The sequence below is a fragment of the Pseudorca crassidens genome, chromosome 16 (genome assembly GCF_039906515.1).
Source record: "Pseudorca crassidens isolate mPseCra1 chromosome 16, mPseCra1.hap1, whole genome shotgun sequence".
Classification (NCBI taxonomy): Eukaryota; Metazoa; Chordata; class Mammalia; order Artiodactyla; family Delphinidae; genus Pseudorca; species Pseudorca crassidens.
Window position 1 is genome coordinate 57,924,891 of NC_090311.1, and position 15,758 is coordinate 57,940,648.

Genomic DNA, 15,758 nt, shown 5'->3' on the forward strand with positions numbered 1-15,758 from the left:
TCTTTCATGGAAATTAATTTATAATCCAACCGTTGCTCCTACAAATTAAAGCAAAACAACCTCCTTAAGACACACTGTTTCATGTGAGCTCAGGAAAGCCCTGAGCACGGTATGCTTCTGAACGCGCACTCGACAGCATTGCTGTGAAGGTTCCTTGGCAAAGGAACTTTAAAATGAGAAAAACTTTAAACCCACTTGAAGGTAATGAATGAAAGCTGGCGGCTGTCTCGGTAATTAAGAGCCACTTATGGAGTAGAGAAGAAATGTTATAAACTAATGACGTCTACCTTGCTCTAATTATCTATTTCAACAGCCTCACCTTCATGAACTTCCTAAATTTAAACAAACATCAACCACATACAGTAGGTGGCAGCAATTACAAAATCATGCTGCTCTGTAAACCACCCAAATCTTCAGCATTTTTCTTCTTTATCTACATTTTCAAAATGGCCGCATTTTCAAGGATTTTCTCAATTTTGGATTTTTTGTTAGAAGAAATCAATGCCTCTGATGCATTTTCCTGCCTCAGAATCACTGTAAATGCAAAAATATAGAACAAGAAATTCACTCTGACCCTGGAGCGGTATAACCACAACATTTTGCATTTTGATGGTTTTAATCTGAACACTATTATAAAGGATAGGCATATATTTAACTTTAGGTTTTGTTGAAGTCTTTTTGACTTGTCTCTTTAACTCATGTTTAAGTGCAAAGTATTTGATTGAATGCAAACAAGCGCCGCAAAATTTGACAGTCACACCACTGTGGACACGTCATTCGGCTGCACACCAAGGCTTTCAAGAGCAGTATGTCAGGAATGCTAACGCTGACGGCCACCGTGCAGAATCCAGCCCAGATCGTGCCCTGTCAATGTGAAGAAGAGCTCTCTGTCACCAGAGTACAAAGTGTGCCCAAACTTCAGAACACAGATAATTGGCACATCTGTCACCTGCCCCCTAAGTGCCTGGCACATGCTGAGAAATTTACTCCGTCGGCTGGAGGTCCCAGCTCTGTACTCCTGGGGCAGTGGGTGGGGGGGAGGGGAGGGAAAAAGAGCCACAGTATCGCAGATGTGGGACTATCTACTTTTGTCCAAGAGACCCTGCCATTAAAAGTCTCCTGCAGTGACTGTGAAATTCCCTAGCCCCTCGTTGGTTCTTATCTGAACCCCACAGCTGGGGACAGAAAGCACCCCCTGCCACCACCCCAGCCCAGCAGAAAAAAATCTCTGTACAACCAAAGTGGTCAGAAGGTAGTATGTGCCCTCCCTACCTTCTGTCCCCACTGTGATGAGCAACCTTACGCAGGAAGCACATGTATTTCTTTGTTCTGTCTTCTCTTCCCACAATCCCTACACTGGGCTAAGAGAAAGCAGCCAGAATCCCTCCCAAAGGTAGTTTACACAGTGCAAGCTTTTACACCCTGAGGTAATAGCATATACCTTCTCAGGGTCTGAGACCAGATGGGTTAGCCCCTGGAACTCTCAGGCAACCTGGAGTCTGTGAAGAGAGAGCATCTAGGCATGGACCTTTCAGCACCTGCTGCTCCCACTGTGTTAAGTGGCTGTCTCCTGGGACACTCCCTTGGACACAGTCTGTGGTCTATGACTGAGCCCCACCGAGCCCACCGGACACTGACAGCGAACACGTCTGTACTGTGCTAGCGAAGGCTGCAAAGGCTACCAACACCTGCCAGGAAGTGATACTTTCCTGGATGCGGGAGAGAAAAAACTGCAAACCCAAACTCCAGCCAGAAAACATCAAGCAGGTTTTCAGGGATGATGGGCACCAACATTACAGACCCCACAACACCACTGTCCGAAGGCATCATTGCACTGCCTGCAGTTAGTTTTTCCTTCTCCTCTCGGACTCACAAGCCCCTCAAGGAGCTTACACCAGTGGAAGGAACTTAAACTTATGCTAAGAGCCATTTGTAAGCCCACGAAGTCTCCTCCTGAAGGAGAAATTTTTGGTTTAAATGGAATCCATTTCAACAACCAAAATGACCAAGGACAAATTTCTGGTTCCCTACGAATTAACTGCAATCACTGGTAATATGTTAAAATATGTACAGTAGCTTAGCAGGAAAAGTTGTGCCATGTCTCCTCTACTCCATTTGTGCACAAGGTTGATGTAATACATGACTTAAAGTCTACCTGCAGCAGCACTTGTCCTCAAAAAAGCTGTAGCTGGTGGCACTTCATGACTTGACCTCCATAACACGGAATGTTTTAAATAATGAATTTCTTGCCATCTTTTGTTTCCTTCTACTTTTTCCAGGCTCCTTAAATCATCATTACTATAGAGCCCACTGACATCATAATTTTTGGTAAGAACATTTACTTATTGAGTGATTATAGAGATGTGGTGCTTTAAGTTACAGCTCTTAAATTTAACTTACCAAAAAGATTCCAAATAATTGATCTAAGATGCAGGGAAATAAAAAGCACTTATCTTGGAAGCCGGTGTATTATCCTGAAGCATCTGAAACAAGTACAATACACCCCTGGTGAATAGATTCCCGTGGTGCTCTAACACCTTTCCTTAACTCAGGATACTTTCAATCAGAAAACCTGAACTACCCCTGGGGAAACCTGGCTGTTCAGACTGGAAACAGTGATGTTTGGAGGACAAATCCCAGTAGCTGCAGTATAATTAATCGCTGGTGAAATTATTCCCTTTAAATTGTCTGTGAGCCAGAGGCGCTGGTGAACAGCACTTACTCTGTGATCGGGAGACTTGCAATTGAAAGCTGACTGGCCCGTATCAACCTCATCCACACATCAACTATCTTGATAACTATCTCGAGGAAACTAGCTGCTGCTTTTGCTTCACTGGAACTACTTACCCAAAGGAAAGTGAGGTCTGAGTTTCAGTGTATGGACCACACACTATATTCAAAAAATTATCAAGGTATTTGCTTACAGGGAAAGTAAGAACAAGGTGATGTCTGCAAAAAAGTAAACGTTTCTAGGCTGTATTGCATGGGACCCAAATTTAACCTCACCTCTGTTAAGTCTGACCTACTTGTAGTAAGATAATCAGTCCTCATGTTAACTACCTCTGATCTCTAATGTTTGAAATGGTTAACTCTCTCCTAGGGGTTGGAAAAAAAGTGGTAGAGAGTTGCCTTCCTGTAGTCAGATCCATTAGGATAAGGAAGGAACTATCTGGACAAGGTCACAATTTGTTTTCGCAGCCTAAATTCCCAAATTAGCTGAACTCCCAGCATATTAAATGCAAGGTTAACCCTTGCTTAATATGAAACATTCCTTCCTTTTAAACAAGTAATATTTAAAGAATATTAGACTAGACCAGAGTGGAATAATGTTCTTCAGCAAGGGGGTAGGCACAGGTAAGGATTTCCCTCCCAAAGGCAGCCACCCTCACCCTTGCACACCTTTTTCTTCTACCACCTGGAGCCAAACCATATGAACAAAAGGGCAGACTTTGGCAAGGTACTCCCAAATCCCATCTATCTGGATTATATGGGTTTGGAGTAACTAGCTGCTTCTAGGGAAAAATAATCTTCAAGGATTATACACTTTTCATCGGACACCTGTTTAGTTCAGCAAACCCCGCTGAAGGGTTCTTATCAGTAGTCAGCACTGGGTTTACAAGCCTGGGAACTAACAGCAGGCCAGGGATTTATGGCCGCTTTCGATCAGAGGAAATCCAATGGCTCTAACCATGTATCTCATGACTGGGGACGGAAATTCACTGGTCCACGCTCATCTGTTACTGGTTTCTGGGGTTAAGCAGCTCTGTGACCAAGTGGACAAATGGCATGTTATCAGTTTAAAAAGTGGAGATAAATGAATTTCACAGGCTATTTATGTCTCCTCACTGAAATTTTGTGGTGATTTTGCAATTAGTAAAGAAGGAAGCTGAACCTTAGCCTTCCTACTGCCTGTTGCAGAGCACAGGCTACGGACATGCAGGCTCAGCGGCCATGGCTCACGGGCCCAGCCGCTCCGCGGCATGTGCGATCTTCCCAGACCGGGGCACGAACCCGCATCCCCTGCATCGGCAGGCGGACTCTCAACAACTGCACCACCAGGGAAGCCCCTTTCCTACTGTTTTAAGAGACTAGGGGTATTCTAAATGATCTGGGACCTGCCTGAATTCTTACTGCTTTCCATTTATTAAAAGATACAGATGCGTCCCCAGTAAAATTGGAAAATTTGAATTTTTGAGATATTTTGTATTTTAAAAGTTTGGTTTTGAAAATGTGTAAGTTTAAGACATCGCTCCCATAATTATATGGGCTTGATGTAATTATGTAACAACTTGAATAAACATTGCTTGACTTCTCAGTCTACTGTCTACAGACCAGTGGTTTTCAGAGCATGGTACCAGACCAACAGTATCAGCATCACCTGGGAACTTGCTAGAACTGCAAATTCTCAGGCCTATGAATCAGAACTTTTGGGGGCAGAACCCAGCGCCCGGCCTTTAACAAGTCCTCCAGGTGATTCTGATGCACACAAGTTTGAGGACCATAAACTCTGCTGTGGGGCTGCTGACTTTGATGGGGATGTGAAAACCGTCTTGTGCAGTAGGAGAGCCAATGAAGAGACAGTGGGACTGAAGAATCTCAGGTGAGGAGACCTCACCCAGATCCTTGGTGGTAGAACACTGGGGGCAGGAATCTCCAAAGCCCCACCATACTGAAATTCAGCCAGGGTCACTGAGTCGCAGAGTGCCTTTGTCCATAGCTTCTATGCCTATGCTTCTCAACCTTCACTATGCAAACAATCACCTCTCGTTACAACTGGTTTCTGATTTAGTAGGTGTGCGGTGGGGCCCGAGATTCTGCATTTCTAACAAGCTCCTATACCATGAACCACACTTGAAGAGCAAGGGTTTATACATTAAATCAGTGATTCTCAAACTTTTGGGTCTCAGGATCTCTTTACATTAAAAACAAGTTGTTTAAGAGCTTCTGTTCATAAGGGCTACAGGTATTAATTTTAGAGAGAAATGTGACAAATATTTATTTACTCATTCATACCAAAAAAAACCCCATAAACCCATTATGTGTTAACATGATTTTCTAAAATACAAAACAAAAAGTGAGAAGAGTGGCACTGTTTTACATTTTTGCAAAACTCTCACACAACTGGCTTAAGAGAAAACAGCTAGATTCTCATATCTGTTTTGGTATTCAATCTGTTGTGATATCACAGGTCATGAAATTCTTGACAACTCCGCTGAACGCTGGCGGGAGAATGAGAGTGAAAAGGACAAATAGTATCTTACTATTACTTTGAAAATAGTTATCTTGCATATTCCCTGAAGGGGCCTTAGGGATTCCCCAGGGGTGCCTAGACCATCTGCATTAAATAAAAGGTGATAAGAATTTTTAAAAGATGGGCAACAAGGTCACAAGTATTTTAAAACAATATGGCACTTACTGAATACAGTATAACAGATCATAAGAGGCTTTACAGGTTGGTTAAGGGCAAGGGTTCTAGAGCTAGACTGCCTGCAACGTAATCCAGGGTCTGCATGTACCAGCTATGTGGCTTCGGGCAAGTTATTTAATCTCTTGTAGGGATCCTTCATCCATACAATGTGGAGAGTAATCATACTGACCACTTAGGGTTGTCATAATAATTAAATGAATTAATACAAAGCATGTAGAACAGTGCTTGGCATATTACAGAAAACTTGTGAGTGTTCGCTATTATTATTATTCAACATATTGAATCAATAAAATCTCAAGATGATCATTTGGTGACTAGATATCCTTACTGTAGGGGAAATAAAATTCGGACAGAAGGAGACAGACTGCTTGCTGTATGGAGTCAGACTGAGGAGAGCTACTTTTCCTTTTTCCTACTTTTGCCTGAGACGCCTGAAAACCATTCCACCCACTCTACTGCCTCAGACAGTTCTCCTCCCACGCCCACCCCCATCTAACCACCCAAATATAAATTTAATTAAAGGAAGAAGCTATGAAAAAGCAAACAAACAAACATATTCTGCCTCGAGGAACGATCTTAAGAAACTGGCGGCTGAAAGCTCCCAGCAAGCACAGTTCTGTGCTCCCTAAATTCCCTTTGGCCCTGAAGCCCTTAACTTCAAGGACTACCCTCAGGAAACAGCAAGGCTATCAAACCACAATAACAATGATGGCTGGAGGGCTTCAGCAGAACCCAGGGACGGTCCCAGGACAGATGAAACAAAGACCAAATGTTCTAGAAGACCCAAGTGTGTCCCTGGGAAAATGGCCTGAGCCAGTGAAACCCAGAGAATGGAAACAGCCATTCTTTGGAGAAGGAGGCTGCCCTGGGTCACATGCCACCCTGTTTCTCTAAGACCCCTTTATTTTGTTTTTATTTTTACTTTTTTTAACATCTTTATTGGAGTATAACTGCTTTACAATGGTGTGTTAGTTTCTGCTGTATCACAAAGTGAATCAGCTACACATATACATATATCCCCATATCCCCTCCCTCTTGTGTCTCCCTCCCACCCTCCCTATCCCACCCCTCTAGGTGGTCACAAAGCACCGAGCTGACCTCCCTGTGCTATGTGGCTGCTTCCCACTAGCTATCTATTTTACATTTGGTAGTGTATATATGTCCATGCCACTCTCTCACTTCGTCCCAGCTTACCCTTCCCCCTCCCCGTGTCCTCAAGTCCATTCCCTATGTCTGCATCTTTATTCCTGTCCTGCCCCTAGGTTCTTCAGAACCATTTCTTTTTTTTTTTTAGACTCCATATATATGTGTTAGCATACGGTATTTGTTTTTCTCTTTCTGACTTAACTTCACTCTGTGTGACAGACTCCAGGTCCACCCACCTCACTACAAATAACTCAATTTTGTTTCTTTTTATGTTAACCGCCCTTTAAAATCTCCCTTCTCAAAGATCCCACCAGCTCCTCCGCAGACTGCTCTGGTGCTGGGCTCTCAGTCACGCAGTGGGACCACTGGTCTTTCTTACTGCACACCCCCGCCTCTCTCCCAAGTCTAGTGGAAGAGGAATGAGGGGAAGCTGTATGATTGGGGCATGATGTCCCTGCTGTGCTGTGTGTGCGCGCGCGCGTGCATGCAAGCCTACAAGACCATGCTGGAATTTACCAGATGAGTTCCATGATTCTGTGAACAGGCATGGCCTCTCTTGAAGGGGGTGGTCATTTTGTGGGTCAGTCACTCAGGGAAAAGGTAGGTATTTATATGAACTCACGAAAACAAACTCATAAGCAGGGCACCAGGAGGCAGGAAAGGGGACTCTCCTCCCTCTGTGGTGCCCTTGTGTTGAGGAGGGTGAACATCTGTGAATGAGTTCCTAAGTTGGGGGTGACCAGGGCTAGAGACAGACCCCTGTGAGACAGCCACAGGCCAAAGATGAGTTAATGGTGTTTTATAACCGATAATCTAATTGAGTGAGAATGCATCGCTTTATTTCTCCTTTTTCTATCTTCTGGTCTAGCCCAATGGTTCTCAACCCTGGCTGCACACCAGAATCACTCAGGGGCTTTAAAAAACTACAGATGTCCGTATCCCACCCAGTCTCAACTCTTGCCTCTCAAGCCACTCTGGTCTCAGATGTATTAGGGGGTATATTAGGCAAAGGGTCTTGGGGACTATACCTTGGCCAGAATATTAAGTTGGGGTGCAACACCAATCCCAATTCTCCATTTGTCTCCCCAAATGGCTGTGGTTGTAGCAAGCAGAAGGTGAATCTTGGGCGAAACAGAGACCTCTAAGAGCTGAGGCCAGGGAGGAGAGGGTCACTTGGCTCTGTGATAGACTTCACAGAAGCTTCACTTATTTAAACATCTAACTGAGAAACATTTGTTTATGTATGGCATGTCCCACACCAGCAAGGTCCTGGTCTGGTGTCTTAGAACAATATAATTTTTCTTTCTAAGAAGATGATCATGTATGAAGTAGATTCAGTCTCTCAATTTTCTTGTTAGGAAAACAAGGCACCTCTGACAAGGATAAAATGATGAGGGAATGAGAGATGTTATACTTTGTCAGTATCACTTATTCCCAAACTAAAATCATTTGGGGAAGGCAAGAATTTTAAAAAATATCTTTCCTTAAATATATTTGGGAAGTAACCAGATTCTTCATGAGGCCCTTGCCTATTGCAAATTAAGTAAAGCTCTGACTCATCACTCAGAGGCACCTCTGGTTAGGTAACAGCAATACAGTACGGGTACCATGACCTCTGAAGTGACAGAAATTAGAAAGACATGTCAGAAGAATGCCCTCCTCTTTGATCTTTTGTAGGTTTCCACAGTTCAAACCACTTTTAAATTCTGGAAAGTTTTGGGAAAAACAAATTTACCCCCCCAAATTTTTTTACGATATACTCCCCAAACTTTTTTACGATGAAGTAATTTGGCATTTAAAAATTATGTCCTTTCTTGTAAATAGGCAAAGGTCCACTTTGGAGATTCAATCTGAAAAACGATTTCAGAAACTAATTTCTTCCAAGTTGAAACCTAGAAAAAATTTTCATATTTAAGTTACAAAATCCTGGTAACAAAAATTTATCTTTGAACAGTTACAACATTTTAAATACTGCATTAAACCCATACACGCTTCAAATAAAGCATCTCCTCTGAGCAAGTAACTGTATGTACTCATAATACTTCACCTGTGAGACCATTCTCCTGTAAAACATTACAACTGAACTCTCCTTTAAGTAAAGTACTAAAACCAAAAACTGGAGTTTCTTTTGACTACTGAGGTTCTGTGGTTCTGGGGGGGTAGCTGAGATAGTTCACTGTCTGGTCTAATCCTCCTGTCCGACTGAGGAGGAGCATTTAAACCAACGTGGACACTGGCCACTGATTTCAGACCAAGTTTGGAGATAAGACAGAAGAGCAACTTGCCTTTCCATTTGCTCTCCCACAACTCCCCTAAAATACTGTGTGTGTGTGTGTGTGTGTGTGTGTGTGTGTGTGTATTTACCTGCTAATCCTGGGTGATAAGCTTTCACACAGCAAACATAAGAATACAGCAAGACTGAAGAAAGAAAAAAGTGGGAAGAGAAATCTCTCTAAAATTTTTCTTTGTTTTCGAAGTACATTTCAAAAGGGATTTGTCAGTCTTTGAGACAACTTTCTAAAATCAAAGCACGGCCTATCTCTCAATCTAACTGATCAACTAATGATGAAAATGTAAGGCAGAGAAACTATCTCTAGTTGTCCTCAGGTCATCTAGACAACAGTCCTATTCTGCTGGTCTACAGAAGTCGAAAACTTCTCTTTTCATTTATTTTTTATTTATCTCCTATAAGCTTTCAAACAGGATTCTAGGTAAAAAGCCTCTGGCAATAAACTGGTATCCCCACAGGGTTACCGATGAGCCCATTCTGACAGATGCGCAGGCTTCGGGGGGTGGGGTAGGGAGCTGGGCTGGGGTGAGGTATTCAGTCAAGTGACTGGCTGGTTTGCCAGTGGACTTGGTATCATGTAGGTATCTAGCCATTAATCCTATAGGGATCTTAAAGCCCAAACTGGCTACAGTCAGATGTTAGCTGTTGGAAAAACAAAAACCTATGCAATATCATCACTAGCAGTATGAAAAGACATCAGTTTCTACCCCTTTAGTTAGTGGGTGATACCTTTCTCAAAGTCCACTGTTTAGATTGGCTCCCAATTCTAGCAGTACTTAGAGCTGAGACTTCAGTAACAATATATTAGTATTACCCCCCATAAGCCTTTATACTCTGTGGTCACTGTTAATCAAAGAATGTCCATCCAACTTTCCAAGCGTTGGGATGGTTTAGCAGTGCGTTTAGCAGCTGAGCGCCCACTACGTTCTAGGCACTTTTCTAGTTAAGCTGTAGACAGACACTCCATTTTCCAAATTTAATAAGCAAAAAGGCTCTGGGAGTTTAATTTGTTAACCAGTATGCAACTGTTGAACACAAGAACCACAAACTACGTAAATAACAGGAACTCAAATAGACATGTTAACAGCTAACGTTCATTTTTAAGAATCAATTCAATATGCTACTTGCAAGCAATCAATTACACTGCAATCATCATTTACGAATCAAACTATGATGCGGATACTCATGGGGGTATATACAACTAGGTGGAAGTGTGTGATTAAGGACAAACAGATTGAAACTGTGAATTATGTAACTGTCTCTTGTAATTACCCTGCTTGAGAACCAAAAGAAACTTCCTGTATAATTTTGCAGGAGAATGTGGATCGAGATATAGAATTGCTTTTTATTTGGTTTTAACCCTTCAACACTTATTTAATTATGTGTGATGAGGTCAAAGAAAGTTTATGCTTAATTTATGAAAAGTTGGCAGGGAGGTATTTCAAAGTGATCCTCTGAAAAGCTCCAGATTATTCACAAAAACTGAGGATTTCTCTTCCTTTTCAAGAAAGATTTATCTAAATTATTTGGTAAAATAAACAACATTTAAAACAAATTCACAGTCATCATTCATTTTATTTCCTCTCTAAAAACATTCTTTATGGTCTGCAAGTTTTTAACTGGATGTAACTGAAAGCTGCAGGGGTAGAAGGCTGTCAGAGCCCTCAGACACGTCTTCTGCTTTGGTAGGAAAAAAACTCTCATTAGCTTCCTTAAGTCACGGGGAAAAGCTCCAACACTGGGCAAACCATAGGGCAGGACTTCTAATCTATGAACAGAGAATCATCTGCTTCTTAAGAAGGAGGAAGCCTGTTTTTGCAATAAATAATCAGCAGAACCTTGTTTCAGCATATTTTAAGACACTCTAGCCTTTTTCTTTCCCTTTCTTAAAATCTAAGTTTTTAACATCTTTTCTCTTCTGTAAGTGCTGTTTCTAGTGCCTAAAAATCTTCCCCAAATATTAGAACTGCTGAACACCTAGCATTCTAGGTGGAAGGAAGGGCAATTTCCTACACTTACAATGTCTTCCAGTATTGCTTTCCCTCATTTTGGATAAAAAAAAAAAAAGGAAGGAAGGAAAGATGGAAGGTAGGAGATGGAGGGAAGGAGGAAGAGAGGGAGGGAGGGAGGGAGGAAAGAGAAAAGTCCCAATGCTGCAGTGTCTCTGTATCTCTTTGGCCTTTCTGTTCCATATTTTCTCCTCAGTCCACCCCAGTTCTGCACAGCTATTCCTTGCCCAAATCCTCTATTTTATCACCTGTATTAACACACAGCCCTTCATTTATGCTTCTCTAGGTTTAAGAGTGGAAGTGTAATTTACAGGTATGCTATTTTTCTAAAGGACTTGACTCAACACGCGAGAGGATATGATTCTAGTAAATTTCAGTACCTTTCCTTCACATAAAAATGATTCTGCAAAGTCTGACATAAAGGTGATACCAATACACCAAATACCCTTGTACTCATGTTTCAATCTCAAAGCAGAAAAGGTGAAAAACTACATCTTTTAAAAACATCACTAATATAATGCCACCAATAAATAAAAAAGTTTTCCAGTTCTAAGAGTTACAAAAATCTAAGCCCTAAAACACACCATAGGGCACAACCTCCTATTTTAAGACCACCACTTTCTTTAAAAAACAAACAACAAAAGCAAAAATAAAACAGAGATACGAAAAACTACATTAAACAAATATATACAGCTTAATGGATTATTATAAGACAACCACCCTTATAACCATCACTCGGGATCAATAGAAGTTTGCCAGCTATCCCCCAAAACCTCCCACCTGTCCCATCCCGTTCACCCCTCCTTTTTCCCTCATAAGTGACCACAATCGTGACTAATAGTAATCCCTCGTGTTTCTTTATACTTTTATCACCAAAATGTCCCCAGGCACTACAGTATAATCTTGTCCATTAAAAAAAAAGAATAAGCAATGTCTTTTAAGTCTCTTTTAATCTATGAGTTCCCCCCTCCACTCCCTTGTTTTCCTTATAATTTATCTGCTGATGAACAGGGGCCATTTGACTAGTTTCCTAAATCTGGATTTTCCTGATTGCATACATCCAATGCAGTTCAATTTGTTCCTTTTCCCTCTGTTTTCCTGCAAAATGGCAGCTGGATCCAGAGGCTTGATTAGACTTGAGTTCGATTCATTGGCAAAACTACAGATGATGGTATGTTCCTTGATCACGAAGCATATAAATTCTGTCCCCCTTTTTGCAATGTTTGCTGCTGCTCTTGTTCAATGTCTAGATCCATTAATTCACTGGCCAAACTGCAAAATGTGATGTTTTAATTCTATCATTTTAATTCTATCATTTCATTTCATTTATTAGCTGGAATACGTTTATAAAAAGATGCTTGCCTTCATTTACTATTTGGTTACCTAGTGGTATAGTTCATATAGGAAAGGCAGGTTAAATGCTTTATTTACCAGTTTGCAAGATAAGATACTAGTTCCCATCATCCTCTTTTGTTTGTTTTAAAATGTCATCATGAATGTGTGAGGTTATACATTTGATGAGTTTCAATTAGTTGCAATTGTTACCTTTATTATTATATTTAATGTCTAGTGGGAGCCTCCTCAAGTTGAATCCTGAGTCCTTTTGACAAGACCCTAATATAATTTTTGCCTCCTTGCTGTCTAGTATGAAACAAAGGAAAACTCCTTTTACAGAAAGAATTCTCTACATCATTTTATTATTTATTGGCTGCGTTGGGTCTTTGTTGCAGTGCGCGGGCTTCTCAATGCAGTGGCTTCTCTTGTTGTGGAGCACGGGCTCTAGTAGTTGTGGCTCACAGGCTCTACAGTGCAGGCTCAGTAGTTGTGGCGCACGGGCTTGGTTGCTCCGCGGCATGTGTGATCTTCCCAGACAAGGGCTCGTGCCCCCTGCACTGGCAGGCGGATTATTAAACATTGTGCCACCAGGGAAGTCCCTCTACTTCATTTTAAATAATGGTTCAATTTGGCCCCCGAAAAGGACACATGCAAACATATTGGGTATAGTGAGGTCTACTTATATTACATTTTCCTCAAGATTTCAGCAACACTTCTTTCAATACCTTCTGCTGTATTTTTTTCAATGTGGATAAATGCATAACTGAATTACTTTTAATCCACCCAACTATTTTTAAGCAGTTTATAAACATTAATTTAAAACAATTTTGTTGAAAAAAGGAGCTCCTCCATGATGTTAATTCAAAGCAGGACTCAACATGAATAAGTATAAAACAAGGTTTTTATATTGGCAAACATGAAAATGTAGCACTAATATTAGAGCAGAAACACATTAAATACAAATCTATGGGGGAGAAAAAAAATCAGATTTCTTTCTTTCTTTTTCTTTTTTTTTGGCTGCACCGCACAGCTTTCAGGGTCTTAGTTCTCCAACCAGGGATCGAACCAGGGCCCCCAGCACTGGAATAGCAGAGGACTAACTCCTGAACCGCTAGGGAATTCCCCAGATTTCTAACTAGTATTTTCCTAACAGAATTCTAAACAAATGCAAGAAAATTACTTTACCCAAAACAAATTGATATTAAAAAATTACTACCTTACAACCAGCTGAAATTATAAATATATTATTTAGAAATACCCTCATGAGAGGATGTTATCAAACTATTATCTTAGAAAATTCTACTTCAAACATACTACTACAAGCTGGAAAATATGTTTATGGGGAATATAGTTCCCTTGAAACCAAAACTAGGTATAGCACCAAGTTCTACCAATCAGAACAAAATCTTTCTTGCTCTTGGTTTAATAATGGAAAAATGCTTCCCTTGCATATATCTTAACTGGGAAAATGGAAACGAGAGTTGGAAGCATCTCCTCCTCTGCACTGATGAAGCCCCACACACATGGCATACATGGCAGGGTGAATCCTCGGTGTGTCTATCCACTTCCCTGTGGGCAAGAACTGGAGCATTTATCCTAATGGTCTCATCACCAAGGCCAACTCTGGCAGAGCATGTTGACTGAAGGAAAGGACGAAGGGATCAATGAGTGGAAAATAAACAAAGACAGAGAGGAGATCTGAGATCAAGCACCAATTCTGTCATAAGCTGGCTGGGTGAATCTGGCAGGTGTTGTCAGTGACACAAAGAAGAGGACTGACTACATTTGGGGATTCATTTATTCACTCACTCCCTCAACAAACCTTTTGTGGGCTGGCCTCCTACGTGCATGGCATTGTGCTTGTGGTTTGGAGTTTGGCAGTGAACACGTCCTAGCCCCCGTGATGGTGTTGCCAGGGTTCCCTTTACTCCTTTTATTTGGCCTCGCTGCACGGCTTGTGGGATCTTAGTTCCTCGACCAGCGATTGAACCCGGGCCCTTGGCAGTGAGAGCATGGAGTCCTAACCACTGGACCGCCAGGGTATTCCCAGGGTTCCCTTTACTCTTGAAGGCTAGGTTTCCTCATACTAATTATTGGAGTGGAATTTGCCCAGTAGTGGGTTTCAAAATGACTTGCTGAAAATGCTGGTCAATGTTAGAAATCTAAACAGACAAAAGATTTGTTAAAAAAAAAACACAAACCACCTGCATGCCAAAACTTGAAAAATTCTCATCTCTGTAAGGCAAAATGATAGCTGCAGACCGTATGTTTCATATTTACAATGTTTTCATTGAAGCAATGAATACAAACTATTCTATAAGAGCTATTTATTTGCTCTTATTTATGACAAGCTTAGTTTAAAAAAAGATACATAAATAAATCGTTAGCTGCACTGCCTCATGCAACTCATTTCAATGTATTCAGTAAAAGTCACCCTCTGAATAAATCACCGAGAGCTCAATTTTCAACCTTGATGTTATCTTTAGCATATTAAAATATAGTGTACTTCAGCCCAATGTAATAAAGCAGTCATGACAAAGGCTTCTAGTGCAACATATTATAATGAGAAAATAAGGAAAAATAGCCATTTTCCTTATTATATTATAAACTAGGAGCCTATTAAAATATATGTCATCATTATACTTGATTACACAGGTCAAAACATGTCTTCTAAAACCCAGCAGAAGTCTGAGGATACAGCTGCTGGTTCTATCTTCCAACAAGTGTCATGGTGGAGGTGGGGAAGCAGTTATCTTCTCAGAAAAGGCCAGAAAGGACTCGAGCACCATTTCAAAAGCATAACTTATTATTCTTTAATGGTTGCCTTGCCTGTGCTCACCCGGGGAGGACAGCTGCTGGGAAAGCTCTGCAGAGAGAAACGTTCTTGACAGTTTCCAAGGACTAAAGTTGGAATTCTCCTTCCAAAATAAATGCATGAAGAAACGAATTATCTGATAGAAGTAAGGAAAAGATAAGTGTCTCTTCGACCAACTGTGTGTAAATGTGAATTCTGTCACAGCTCTCATTTCTCTGCCCAAGGTTTATAGTAACTTAACGACAGCCTCCTTTCTGATGCAACTTATATGATCCTAAGATAGAGGCTGCCCTTGAACAAAAATACCAGACCTCAAAAGAAGGCAGGGCGTACCTGACATCATTTGGAAGTAAGCAAACCAAATTAATTTGGTTTGATTAATTATGTTCTAATAATATAAAATTCTTCTTCCTAAGAATCATGTGTGAGAAGAGAAAGTACATTAAGAAAGCTCTTTCAGAGGTAATTCATTTAACATTTATTCAATATATAATATTCAATATATAATAAGGACCTACTCAGTGCCAGGCTCTTCCAGGAGGTGAGATTACAGCTGAGAACAAAGACTCTACCTCCATCACGGGTAATAAACCATGAATATATAAGACATATGCAACTTTCTAAATGATTTTGCACTTACTCAGTCTAGAACATGTTTTTTATGGTCAGTGCCATTGAAAAAAGAGAAAACTATTAAATAAAAATTGCATAAGTAGGTAAATACCACATGTCAAA

At 41.0% G+C, this 15,758-nt stretch overlaps 2 protein-coding genes across 2 annotated transcripts in view; one reads left to right on the top strand and one right to left on the bottom strand.

The window, feature by feature from the left end:
* DUSP29 (dual specificity phosphatase 29) overlaps positions 1–15,758 on the top strand; it is a 110,758-nt gene that overhangs the window by 51,515 nt on the left and 43,485 nt on the right. The gene's annotated exons all lie outside the window — the stretch shown is intronic.
* KAT6B (lysine acetyltransferase 6B) overlaps positions 1–15,758 on the bottom strand; it is a 180,807-nt gene that overhangs the window by 11,389 nt on the left and 153,660 nt on the right.